Here is a 13,289-nt window from a genome sequence, read left to right on the forward strand (position 1 = left end):
TATGGAAATTGAGCCAAAAACGGGGTTTTGTCGCCAAATCCGGTACTTGCCAGCCTCTCTGTTGACTGTCTTTGTCATATTCGTGCTCAGCCTGACAGGATACAACAAAATAGGGCCAAGGGATCCAAGAGGAGTCGGTGAAAGACTCGAATTTGGCCACATTTGGCCCAAATTTCGACGTTTTGTATGGAAATTGAGCCAAAAACGGGGTTTTGTCGCCAAATCCGGTACTTGCCAGCCTCTCTGTTGACTGTCTTTGTCATATTCGTGCTCAGCCTGATAGGTTACAACAGAATATGTCCAAAGGCTCCAAGAAATCTCGGTGAAAGGCTCCAATTTGACGAAATAATCACAGAATTGACATTACAAGCAAATTCTAAGCATTTCTGTGCATTTGTCGCAAAATTCGGTACTTACCACTGAATTGCTTGATGCCCTTGGGCATTTTTTTGCTCAGCCTGACAGGATACAACAAAATATGGCCAAGGGATCCAAGAGGAGTCGGTGAAAGACTCGAATTTGGCCACATTTGGCCCAAATTTCGACGTTTTGTATGGAAATTGAGCCAAAAACGGGGTTTTGTCGCCAAATCCGGTACTTGCCAGCCTCTCTGTTGACTGTCTTTGTCATATTCGTGCTCAGCCTGACAGGATACAACAAAATAGGGCCAAGGGATCCAAGAGGAGTCGGTGAAAGCCTCGAATTTGGCCACATTTGGCCCAAATTTCGACGTTTTGTATGGAAATTGAGCCAAAAACGGGGTTTTGTCGCCAAATCCGGTACTTGCCAGCCTCTCTGTTGACTGTCTTTGTCATATTCGTGCTCAGCCTGATAGGTTACAACAGAATATGTCCAAAGGCTCCAAGAAATCTCGGTGAAAGGCTCCAATTTGACGAAATAATCACAGAATTGACATTACAAGCAAATTCTAAGCATTTCTGTGCATTTGTCGCAAAATTCGGTACTTACCACTGAATTGCTTGATGCCCTTGGGCATTTTTTTGCTCAGCCTGACAGGATACAACAAAATATGGCCAAGGGATCCAAGAGGAGTCGGTGAAAGACTCGAATTTGGCCACATTTGGCCCAAATTTCGACGTTTTGTATGGAAATTGAGCCAAAAGCGGGGTTTTGTCGCCAAATCCGCTACTTGCCAGCCTCTCTGTTGACTGTCTTTGTCATATTCGTGCTCAGCCTGACAGGATACAACAAAATAGGGCCAAGGGATCCAAGAGGAGTCGGTGAAAGCCTCGAATTTGGCCACATTTGGCCCAAATTTCGACGTTTTGTATGGAAATTGAGCCAAAAACGGGGTTTTGTCGCCAAATCCGGTACTTGCCAGCCTCTCTGTTGACTGTCTTTGTCATATTCGTGCTCAGCCTGATAGGTTACAACAGAATATGTGCAAAGGCTCCAAGAAATCTCGGTGAAAGGCTCCAATTTGACGAAATAATCACAGAATTGACATTACAAGCAAATTCTAAGCATTTCTGTGCATTTGTCGCAAAATTCGGTACTTACCACTGAATTGCTTGATGCCCTTGGGCATTTTTTTGCTCAGCCTGACAGGATACAACAAAATATGGCCAAGGGATCCAAGAGGAGTCGGTGAAAGACTCGAATTTGGCCACATTTGGCCCAAATTTCGACGTTTTGTATGGAAATTGAGCCAAAAACGGGGTTTTGTCGCCAAATCCGCTACTTGCCAGCCTCTCTGTTGACTGTCTTTGTCATATTCGTGCTCAGCCTGACAGGATACAACAAAATAGGGCCAAGGGATCCAAGAGGAGTCGGTGAAAGCCTCGAATTTGGCCACATTTGGCCCAAATTTCGACGTTTTGTATGGAAATTGAGCCAAAAACGGGGTTTTGTCGCCAAATCCGGTACTTGCCAGCCTCTCTGTTGACTGTCTTTGTCATATTCGTGCTCAGCCTGATAGGTTACATTAGAATATGTCCAAAGGCTCCAAGAAATCACGGTGAAAGGCTCCAATTTGACGAAATAATCACAGAATTGACATTACAAGCAAATTCTTATCATTTCTGTGCATTTGTCGCAAAATTCGGTACTTACCACTGAATTGCTTGATGCCCTTGGGCATTTTTTTGCTCAGCCTGACAGGATACAACAAAATATGGCCAAGGGATCCAAGAGGAGTCGGTGAAAGACTCGAATTTGGCCACATTTGGCCCAAATTTCGACGTTTTGTATGGAAATTGAGCCAAAAACGGGGTTTTGTCGCCAAATCCGGTACTTGCCAGCCTCTCTGTTGACTGTCTTTGTCATATTCGTGCTCAGCCTGACAGGATACAACAAAATAGGGCCAAGGGATCCAAGAGGAGTCGGTGAAAGCCTCGAATTTGGCCACATTTGGCCCAAATTTCGACGTTTTGTATGGAAATTGAGCCAAAAACGGGGTTTTGTCGCCAAATCCGGTACTTGCCAGCCTCTCTGTTGACTGTCTTTGTCATATTCGTGCTCAGCCTGATAGGTTACAACAGAATATGTCCAAAGGCTCCAAGAAATCTCGGTGAAAGGCTCCAATTTGACGAAATAATCACAGAATTGACATTACAAGCAAATTCTAAGCATTTCTGTGCATTTGTCGCAAAATTCGGTACATACCACTGAATTGCTTGATGCCCTTGGGCATTTTTTTGCTCAGCCTGACAGGATACAACAAAATATGGCCAAGGGATCCAAGAGGAGTCGGTGAAAGACTCGAATTTGGCCACATTTGGCCCAAATTTCGACGTTTTGTATGGAAATTGAGCCAAAAACGGGGTTTTGTCGCCAAATCCGCTACTTGCCAGCCTCTCTGTTGACTGTCTTTGTCATATTCGTGCTCAGCCTGACAGGATACAACAAAATATGGCCAAGGGATCCAAGAGGAGTCGGTGAAAGACTCGAATTTGGCCACATTTGGCCCAAATTTCGACGTTTTGTATGGAAATTGAGCCAAAAACGGGGTTTTGTCGCCAAATCCGGTACTTGCCAGCCTCTCTGTTGACTGTCTTTGTCATATTCGTGCTCAGCCTGACAGGATACAACAAAATAGGGCCAAGGGATCCAAGAGGAGTCGGTGAAAGCCTCGAATTTGGCCACATTTGGCCCAAATTTCGACGTTTTGTATGGAAATTGAGCCAAAAACGGGGTTTTGTCGCCAAATCCGGTACTTGCCAGCCTCTCTGTTGACTGTCTTTGTCATATTCGTGCTCAGCCTGATAGGTTACAACAGAATATGTCCAAAGGCTCCAAGAAATCTCGGTGAAAGGCTCCAATTTGACGAAATAATCACAGAATTGACATTACAAGCAAATTCTAAGCATTTCTGTGCATTTGTCGCAAAATTCGGTACTTACCACTGAATTGCTTGATGCCCTTGGGCATTTTTTTGCTCAGCCTGACAGGATACAACAAAATATGGCCAAGGGATCCAAGAGGAGTCGGTGAAAGACTCGAATTTGGCCACATTTGGCCCAAATTTCGACGTTTTGTATGGAAATTGAGCCAAAAACGGGGTTTTGTCGCCAAATCCGCTACTTGCCAGCCTCTCTGTTGACTGTCTTTGTCATATTCGTGCTCAGCCTGACAGGATACAACAAAATAGGGCCAAGGGATCCAAGAGGAGTCGGTGAAAGCCTCGAATTTGGCCACATTTGGCCCAAATTTCGACGTTTTGTATGGAAATTGAGCCAAAAACGGGGTTTTGTCGCCAAATCCGGTACTTGCCAGCCTCTCTGTTGACTGTCTTTGTCATATTCGTGCTCAGCCTGACAGGATACAACAAAATAGGGCCAAGGGATCCAAGAGGAGTCGGTGAAAGCCTCGAATTTGGCCACATTTGGCCCAAATTTCGACGTTTTGTATGGAAATTGAGCCAAAAACGGGGTTTTGTCGCCAAATCCGGTACTTGCCAGCCTCTCTGTTGACTGTCTTTGTCATATTCGTGCTCAGCCTGACAGGATACAACAAAATAGGGCCAAGGGATCCAAGAGGAGTCGGTGAAAGACTCGAATTTGGCCACATTTGGCCCAAATTTCGACGTTTTGTATGGAAATTGAGCCAAAAACGGGGTTTTGTCGCCAAATCCGGTACTTGCCAGCCTCTCTGTTGACTGTCTTTGTCATATTCGTGCTCAGCCTGATAGGTTACAACAGAATATGTCCAAAGGCTCCAAGAAATCTCGGTGAAAGGCTCCAATTTGACGAAATAATCACAGAATTGACATTACAAGCAAATTCTAAGCATTTCTGTGCATTTGTCGCAAAATTCGGTACTTACCACTGAATTGCTTGATGCCCTTGGGCATTTTTTTGCTCAGCCTGACAGGATACAACAAAATATGGCCAAGGGATCCAAGAGGAGTCGGTGAAAGACTCGAATTTGGCCACATTTGGCCCAAATTTCGACGTTTTGTATGGAAATTGAGCCAAAAACGGGGTTTTGTCGCCAAATCCGCTACTTGCCAGCCTCTCTGTTGACTGTCTTTGTCATATTCGTGCTCAGCCTGACAGGATACAACAAAATAGGGCCAAGGGATCCAAGAGGAGTCGGTGAAAGCCTCGAATTTGGCCACATTTGGCCCAAATTTCGACGTTTTGTATGGAAATTGAGCCAAAAACGGGGTTTTGTCGCCAAATCCGGTACTTGCCAGCCTCTCTGTTGACTGTCTTTGTCATATTCGTGCTCAGCCTGATAGGTTACAACAGAATATGTCCAAAGGCTCCAAGAAATCTCGGTGAAAGGCTCCAATTTGACGAAATAATCACAGAATTGACATTACAAGCAAATTCTAAGCATTTCTGTGCATTTGTCGCAAAATTCGGTACTTACCACTGAATTGCTTGATGCCCTTGGGCATTTTTTTGCTCAGCCTGACAGGATACAACAAAATATGGCCAAGGGATCCAAGAGGAGTCGGTGAAAGACTCGAATTTGGCCACATTTGGCCCAAATTTCGACGTTTTGTATGGAAATTGAGCCAAAAACGGGGTTTTGTCGCCAAATCCGGTACTTGCCAGCCTCTCTGTTGACTGTCTTTGTCATATTCGTGCTCAGCCTGATAGGTTACAACAGAATATGTCCAAAGGCTCCAAGAAATCTCGGTGAAAGGCTCCAATTTGACGAAATAATCACAGAATTGACATTACAAGCAAATTCTAAGCATTTCTGTGCATTTGTCGCAAAATTCGGTACTTACCACTGAATTGCTTGATGCCCTTGGGCATTTTTTTGCTCAGCCTGACAGGATACAACAAAATATGGCCAAGGGATCCAAGAGGAGTCGGTGAAAGACTCGAATTTGGCCACATTTGGCCCAAATTTCGACGTTTTGTATGGAAATTGAGCCAAAAACGGGGTTTTGTCGCCAAATCCGGTACTTGCCAGCCTCTCTGTTGACTGTCTTTGTCATATTCGTGCTCAGCCTGACAGGATACAACAAAATAGGGCCAAGGGATCCAAGAGGAGTCGGTGAAAGCCTCGAATTTGGCCACATTTGGCCCAAATTTCGACGTTTTGTATGGAAATTGAGCCAAAAACGGGGTTTTGTCGCCAAATCCGGTACTTGCCAGCCTCTCTGTTGACTGTCTTTGTCATATTCGTGCTCAGCCTGATAGGTTACAACAGAATATGTCCAAAGGCTCCAAGAAATCTCGGTGAAAGGCTCCAATTTGACGAAATAATCACAGAATTGACATTACAAGCAAATTCTAAGCATTTCTGTGCATTTGTCGCAAAATTCGGTACTTACCACTGAATTGCTTGATGCCCTTGGGCATTTTTTTGCTCAGCCTGACAGGATACAACAAAATATGGCCAAGGGATCCAAGAGGAGTCGGTGAAAGACTCGAATTTGGCCACATTTGGCCCAAACTTCGACGTTTTGTATGGAAATTGAGCCAAAAACGGGGTTTTGTCGCCAAATCCGCTACTTGCCAGCCTCTCTGTTGACTGTCTTTGTCATATTCGTGCTCAGCCTGACAGGATACAACAAAATAGGGCCAAGGGATCCAAGAGGAGTCGGTGAAAGCCTCGAATTTGGCCACATTTGGCCCAAATTTCGACGTTTTGTATGGAAATTGAGCCAAAAACGGGGTTTTGTCGCCAAATCCGGTACTTGCCAGCCTCTCTGTTGACTGTCTTTGTCATATTCGTGCTCAGCCTGATAGGTTACAACAGAATATGTCCAAAGGCTCCAAGAAATCTCGGTGAAAGGCTCCAATTTGACGAAATAATCACAGAATTGACATTACAAGCAAATTCTAAGCATTTCTGTGCATTTGTCGCAAAATTCGGTACTTACCACTGAATTGCTTGATGCCCTTGGGCATTTTTTTGCTCAGCCTGACAGGATACAACAAAATATGGCCAAGGGATCCAAGAGGAGTCGGTGAAAGACTCGAATTTGGCCACATTTGGCCCAAATTTCGACGTTTTGTATGGAAATTGAGCCAAAAACGGGGTTTTGTCGCCAAATCCGGTACTTGCCAGCCTCTCTGTTGACTGTCTTTGTCATATTCGTGCTCAGCCTGACAGGATACAACAAAATAGGGCCAAGGGATCCAAGAGGAGTCGGTGAAAGACTCGAATTTGGCCACATTTGGCCCAAATTTCGACGTTTTGTATGGAAATTGAGCCAAAAACGGGGTTTTGTCGCCAAATCCGGTACTTGCCAGCCTCTCTGTTGACTGTCTTTGTCATATTCGTGCTCAGCCTGATAGGTTACAACAGAATATGTCCAAAGGCTCCAAGAAATCTCGGTGAAAGGCTCCAATTTGACGAAATAATCACAGAATTGACATTACAAGCAAATTCTAAGCATTTCTGTGCATTTGTCGCAAAATTCGGTACTTACCACTGAATTGCTTGATGCCCTTGGGCATTTTTTTGCTCAGCCTGACAGGATACAACAAAATATGGCCAAGGGATCCAAGAGGAGTCGGTGAAAGACTCGAATTTGGCCACATTTGGCCCAAATTTCGACGTTTTGTATGGAAATTGAGCCAAAAACGGGGTTTTGTCGCCAAATCCGGTACTTGCCAGCCTCTCTGTTGACTGTCTTTGTCATATTCGTGCTCAGCCTGACAGGATACAACAAAATAGGGCCAAGGGATCCAAGAGGAGTCGGTGAAAGCCTCGAATTTGGCCACATTTGGCCCAAATTTCGACGTTTTGTATGGAAATTGAGCCAAAAACGGGGTTTTGTCGCCAAATCCGGTACTTGCCAGCCTCTCTGTTGACTGTCTTTGTCATATTCGTGCTCAGCCTGATAGGTTACAACAGAATATGTCCAAAGGCTCCAAGAAATCTCGGTGAAAGGCTCCAATTTGACGAAATAATCACAGAATTGACATTACAAGCAAATTCTAAGCATTTCTGTGCATTTGTCGCAAAATTCGGTACTTACCACTGAATTGCTTGATGCCCTTGGGCATTTTTTTGCTCAGCCTGACAGGATACAACAAAATATGGCCAAGGGATCCAAGAGGAGTCGGTGAAAGACTCGAATTTGGCCACATTTGGCCCAAATTTCGACGTTTTGTATGGAAATTGAGCCAAAAACGGGGTTTTGTCGCCAAATCCGGTACTTGCCAGCCCCTCTGTTGACTGTCTTTGTCATATTCGTGCTCAGCCTGACAGGATACAACAAAATAGGGCCAAGGGATCCAAGAGGAGTCGGTGAAAGCCTCGAATTTGGCCACATTTGGCCCAAATTTCGACGTTTTGTATGGAAATTGAGCCAAAAACGGGGTTTTGTCGCCAAATCCGGTACTTGCCAGCCTCTCTGTTGACTGTCTTTGTCATATTCGTGCTCAGCCTGATAGGTTACAACAGAATATGTCCAAAGGCTCCAAGAAATCTTGGTGAAAGGCTCCAATTTGACGAAATAATCACAGAATTGACATTACAAGCAAATTCTAAGCATTTCTGTGCATTTGTCGCAAAATTCGGTACTTACCACTAAATTGCTTGATGCCCTTGGGCATTTTTTTGCTCAGCCTGACAGGATACAACAAAATATGGCCAAGGGATCCAAGAGGAGTCGGTGAAAGACTCGAATTTGGCCACATTTGGCCCAAATTTCGACGTTTTGTATGGAAATTGAGCCAAAAACGGGGTTTTGTCGCCAAATCCGGTACTTGCCAGCCTCTCTGTTGACTGTCTTTGTCATATTCGTGCTCAGCCTGACAGGATACAACAAAATAGGGCCAAGGGATCCAAGAGGAGTCGGTGAAAGCCTCGAATTTGGCCACATTTGGCCCAAATTTCGACGTTTTGTATGGAAATTGAGCCAAAAACGGGGTTTTGTCGCCAAATCCGGTACTTGCCAGCCTCTCTGTTGACTGTCTTTGTCATATTCGTGCTCAGCCTGATAGGTTACAACAGAATATGTCCAAAGGCTCCAAGAAATCTCGGTGAAAGGCTCCAATTTGACGAAATAATCACAGAATTGACATTACAAGCAAATTCTAAGCATTTCTGTGCATTTGTCGCAAAATTCGGTACTTACCACTGAATTGCTTGATGCCCTTGGGCATTTTTTTGCTCAGCCTGACAGGATACAACAAAATATGGCCAAGGGATCCAAGAGGAGTCGGTGAAAGACTCGAATTTGGCCACATTTGGCCCAAATTTCGACGTTTTGTATGGAAATTGAGCCAAAAACGGGGTTTTGTCGCCAAATCCGGTACTTGCCAGCCTCTCTGTTGACTGTCTTTGTCATATTCGTGCTCAGCCTGACAGGATACAACAAAATAGGGCCAAGGGATCCAAGAGGAGTCGGTGAAAGCCTCGAATTTGGCCACATTTGGCCCAAATTTCGACGTTTTGTATGGAAATTGAGCCAAAAACGGGGTTTTGTCGCCAAATCCGGTACTTGCCAGCCTCTCTGTTGACTGTCTTTGTCATATTCGTGCTCAGCCTGATAGGTTACAACAGAATATGTCCAAAGGCTCCAAGAAATCTCGGTGAAAGGCTCCAATTTGACGAAATAATCACAGAATTGACATTACAAGCAAATTCTAAGCATTTCTGTGCATTTGTCGCAAAATTCGGTACTTACCACTGAATTGCTTGATGCCCTTGGGCATTTTTTTGCTCAGCCTGACAGGATACAACAAAATATGGCCAAGGGATCCAAGAGGAGTCGGTGAAAGACTCGAATTTGGCCACATTTGGCCCAAATTTCGACGTTTTGTATGGAAATTGAGCCAAAAACGGGGTTTTGTCGCCAAATCCGGTACTTGCCAGCCTCTCTGTTGACTGTCTTTGTCATATTCGTGCTCAGCCTGACAGGATACAACAAAATAGGGCCAAGGGATCCAAGAGGAGTCGGTGAAAGCCTCGAATTTGGCCACATTTGGCCCAAATTTCGACGTTTTGTATGGAAATTGAGCCAAAAACGGGGTTTTGTCGCCAAATCCGGTACTTGCCAGCCTCTCTGTTGACTGTCTTTGTCATATTCGTGCTCAGCCTGATAGGTTACAACAGAATATGTCCAAAGGCTCCAAGAAATCTCGGTGAAAGGCTCCAATTTGACGAAATAATCACAGAATTGACATTACAAGCAAATTCTAAGCATTTCTGTGCATTTGTCGCAAAATTCGGTACTTACCACTGAATTGCTTGATGCCCTTGGGCATTTTTTTGCTCAGCCTGACAGGATACAACAAAATATGGCCAAGGGATCCAAGAGGAGTCGGTGAAAGACTCGAATTTGGCCACATTTGGCCCAAATTTCGACGTTTTGTATGGAAATTGAGCCAAAAACGGGGTTTTGTCGCCAAATCCGGTACTTGCCAGCCTCTCTGTTGACTGTCTTTGTCATATTCGTGCTCAGCCTGACAGGATACAACAAAATAGGGCCAAGGGATCCAAGAGGAGTCGGTGAAAGCCTCGAATTTGGCCACATTTGGCCCAAATTTCGACGTTTTGTATGGAAATTGAGCCAAAAACGGGGTTTTGTCGCCAAATCCGGTACTTGCCAGCCTCTCTGTTGACTGTCTTTGTCATATTCGTGCTCAGCCTGATAGGTTACAACAGAATATGTCCAAAGGCTCCAAGAAATCTCGGTGAAAGGCTCCAATTTGACGAAATAATCACAGAATTGACATTACAAGCAAATTCTAAGCATTTCTGTGCATTTGTCGCAAAATTCGGTACTTACCACTAAATTGCTTGATGCCCTTGGGCATTTTTTTGCTCAGCCTGACAGGATACAACAAAATATGGCCAAGGGATCCAAGAGGAGTCGGTGAAAGACTCGAATTTGGCCACATTTGGCCCAAATTTCGACGTTTTGTATGGAAATTGAGCCAAAAACGGGGTTTTGTCGCCAAATCCGGTACTTGCCAGCCTCTCTGTTGACTGTCTTTGTCATATTCGTGCTCAGCCTGATAGGTTACAACAGAATATGTCCAAAGGCTCCAAGAAATCTCGGTGAAAGGCTCCAATTTGACGAAATAATCACAGAATTGACATTACAAGCAAATTCTAAGCATTTCTGTGCATTTGTCGCAAAATTCGGTACTTACCACTAAATTGCTTGATGCCCTTGGGCATTTTTTTGCTCAGCCTGACAGGATACAACAAAATATGGCCAAGGGATCCAAGAGGAGTCGGTGAAAGACTCGAATTTGGCCACATTTGGCCCAAATTTCGACGTTTTGTATGGAAATTGAGCCAAAAACGGGGTTTTGTCGCCAAATCCGGTACTTGCCAGCCTCTCTGTTGACTGTCTTTGTCATATTCGTGCTCAGCCTGACAGGATACAACAAAATAGGGCCAAGGGATCCAAGAGGAGTCGGTGAAAGCCTCGAATTTGGCCACATTTGGCCCAAATTTCGACGTTTTGTATGGAAATTGAGCCAAAAACGGGGTTTTGTCGCCAAATCCGGTACTTGCCAGCCTCTCTGTTGACTGTCTTTGTCATATTCGTGCTCAGCCTGATAGGTTACAACAGAATATGTCCAAAGGCTCCAAGAAATCTCGGTGAAAGGCTCCAATTTGACGAAATAATCACAGAATTGACATTACAAGCAAATTCTAAGCATTTCTGTGCACTTGTCGCAAAATTCGGTACTTACCACCGAATTGCTTGATGCCCTTGGGCATTTTTTTGCTCAGCCTGACAGGATACAACAAAATATGGCCAAGGGATCCAAGAGGAGTCGGTGAAAGACTCGAATTTGGCCACATTTGGCCCAAATTTCGACGTTTTGTATGGAAATTGAGCCAAAAACGGGGTTTTGTCGCCAAATCCGGTACTTGCCAGCCTCTCTGTTGACTGTCTTTGTCATATTCGTGCTCAGCCTGACAGGATACAACAAAATAGGGCCAAGGGATCCAAGAGGAGTCGGTGAAAGCCTCGAATTTGGCCACATTTGGCCCAAATTTCGACGTTTTGTATGGAAATTGAGCCAAAAACGGGGTTTTGTCGCCAAATCCGGTACTTGCCAGCCTCTCTGTTGACTGTCTTTGTCATATTCGTGCTCAGCCTGATAGGTTACAACAGAATATGTCCAAAGGCTCCAAGAAATCTCGGTGAAAGGCTCCAATTTGACGAAATAATCACAGAATTGACATTACAAGCAAATTCTAAGCATTTCTGTGCATTTGTCGCAAAATTCGGTACTTACCACTGAATTGCTTGATGCCCTTGGGCATTTTTTTGCTCAGCCTGACGGGATACAACAAAATATGGCCAAGGGATCCAAGAGGAGTCGGTGAAAGACTCGAATTTGGCCACATTTGGCCCAAATTTCGACGTTTTGTATGGAAATTGAGCCAAAAACGGGGTTTTGTCGCCAAATCCGGTACTTGCCAGCCTCTCTGTTGACTGTCTTTGTCATATTCGTGCTCAGCCTGATAGGTTACAACAGAATATGTCCAAAGGCTCCAAGAAATCTCGGTGAAAGGCTCCAATTTGACGAAATAATCACAGAATTGACATTACAAGCAAATTCTAAGCATTTCTGTGCATTTGTCGCAAAATTCGGTACTTACCACTGAATTGCTTGATGCCCTTGGGCATTTTTTTGCTCAGCCTGACAGGATACAACAAAATATGGCCAAGGGATCCAAGAGGAGTTGGTGAAAGACTCGAATTTGGCCACATTTAACCTAAAATTTCGACGTTTTGTATGGAAATTGAGCCAAAAACGGGGTTTTGTCGCCAAATCCGGTACTTGCCAGCCTCTCTGTTGACTGTCTTTGTCATATTCGTGCTCAGCCTGACAGGATACAACAAAATAGGGCCAAGGGATCCAAGAGGAGTCGGTGAAAGCCTCGAATTTGGCCACATTTGGCCCAAATTTCGACGTTTTGTATGGAAATTGAGCCAAAAACGGGGTTTTGTCGCCAAATCCGGTACTTGCCAGCCTCTCTGTTGACTGTCTTTGTCATATTCGTGCTCAGCCTGATAGGTTACAACAGAATATGTCCAAAGGCTCCAAGAAATCTCGGTGAAAGGCTCCAATTTGACGAAATAATCACAGAATTGACATTACAAGCAAATTCTAAGCATTTCTGTGCATTTGTCGCAAAATTCGGTACTTACCACTGAATTGCTTGATGCCCTTGGGCATTTTTTTGCTCAGCCTGACAGGATACAACAAAATATGGCCAAGGGATCCAAGAGGAGTCGGTGAAAGACTCGAATTTGGCCACATTTGGCCCAAATTTCGACGTTTTGTATGGAAATTGAGCCAAAAACGGGGTTTTGTCGCCAAATCCGGTACTTGCCAGCCTCTCTGTTGACTGTCTTTGTCATATTCGTGCTCAGCCTGACAGGATACAACAAAATAGGGCCAAGGGATCCAAGAGGAGTCGGTGAAAGCCTCGAATTTGGCCACATTTGGTCCAAATTTCGACGTTTTGTATGGAAATTGAGCCAAAAACGGGGTTTTGTCGCCAAATCCGGTACTTGCCAGCCTCTCTGTTGACTGTCTTTGTCATATTCGTGCTCAGCCTGATAGGTTACAACAGAATATGTCCAAAGGCTCCAAGAAATCTCGGTGAAAGGCTCCAATTTGACGAAATAATCACAGAATTGACATTACAAGCAAATTCTAAGCATTTCTGTGCATTTGTCGCAAAATTCGGTACTTACCACTGAATTGCTTGATGCCCTTGGGCATTTTTTTGCTCAGCCTGACAGGATACAACAAAATATGGCCAAGGGATCCAAGAGGAGTCGGTGAAAGACTCGAATTTGGCCACATTTGGCCCAAATTTCGACGTTTTGTATGGAAATTGAGCCAAAAACGGGGTTTTGTCGCCAAATC

This window comes from Hydra viridissima, unplaced genomic scaffold (genome assembly GCF_058129835.1).
Source record: "Hydra viridissima isolate aposymbiotic clone 2 unplaced genomic scaffold, HvirCarnegie_v1 scaffold_13, whole genome shotgun sequence".
Classification (NCBI taxonomy): Eukaryota; Metazoa; Cnidaria; class Hydrozoa; order Anthoathecata; family Hydridae; genus Hydra; species Hydra viridissima.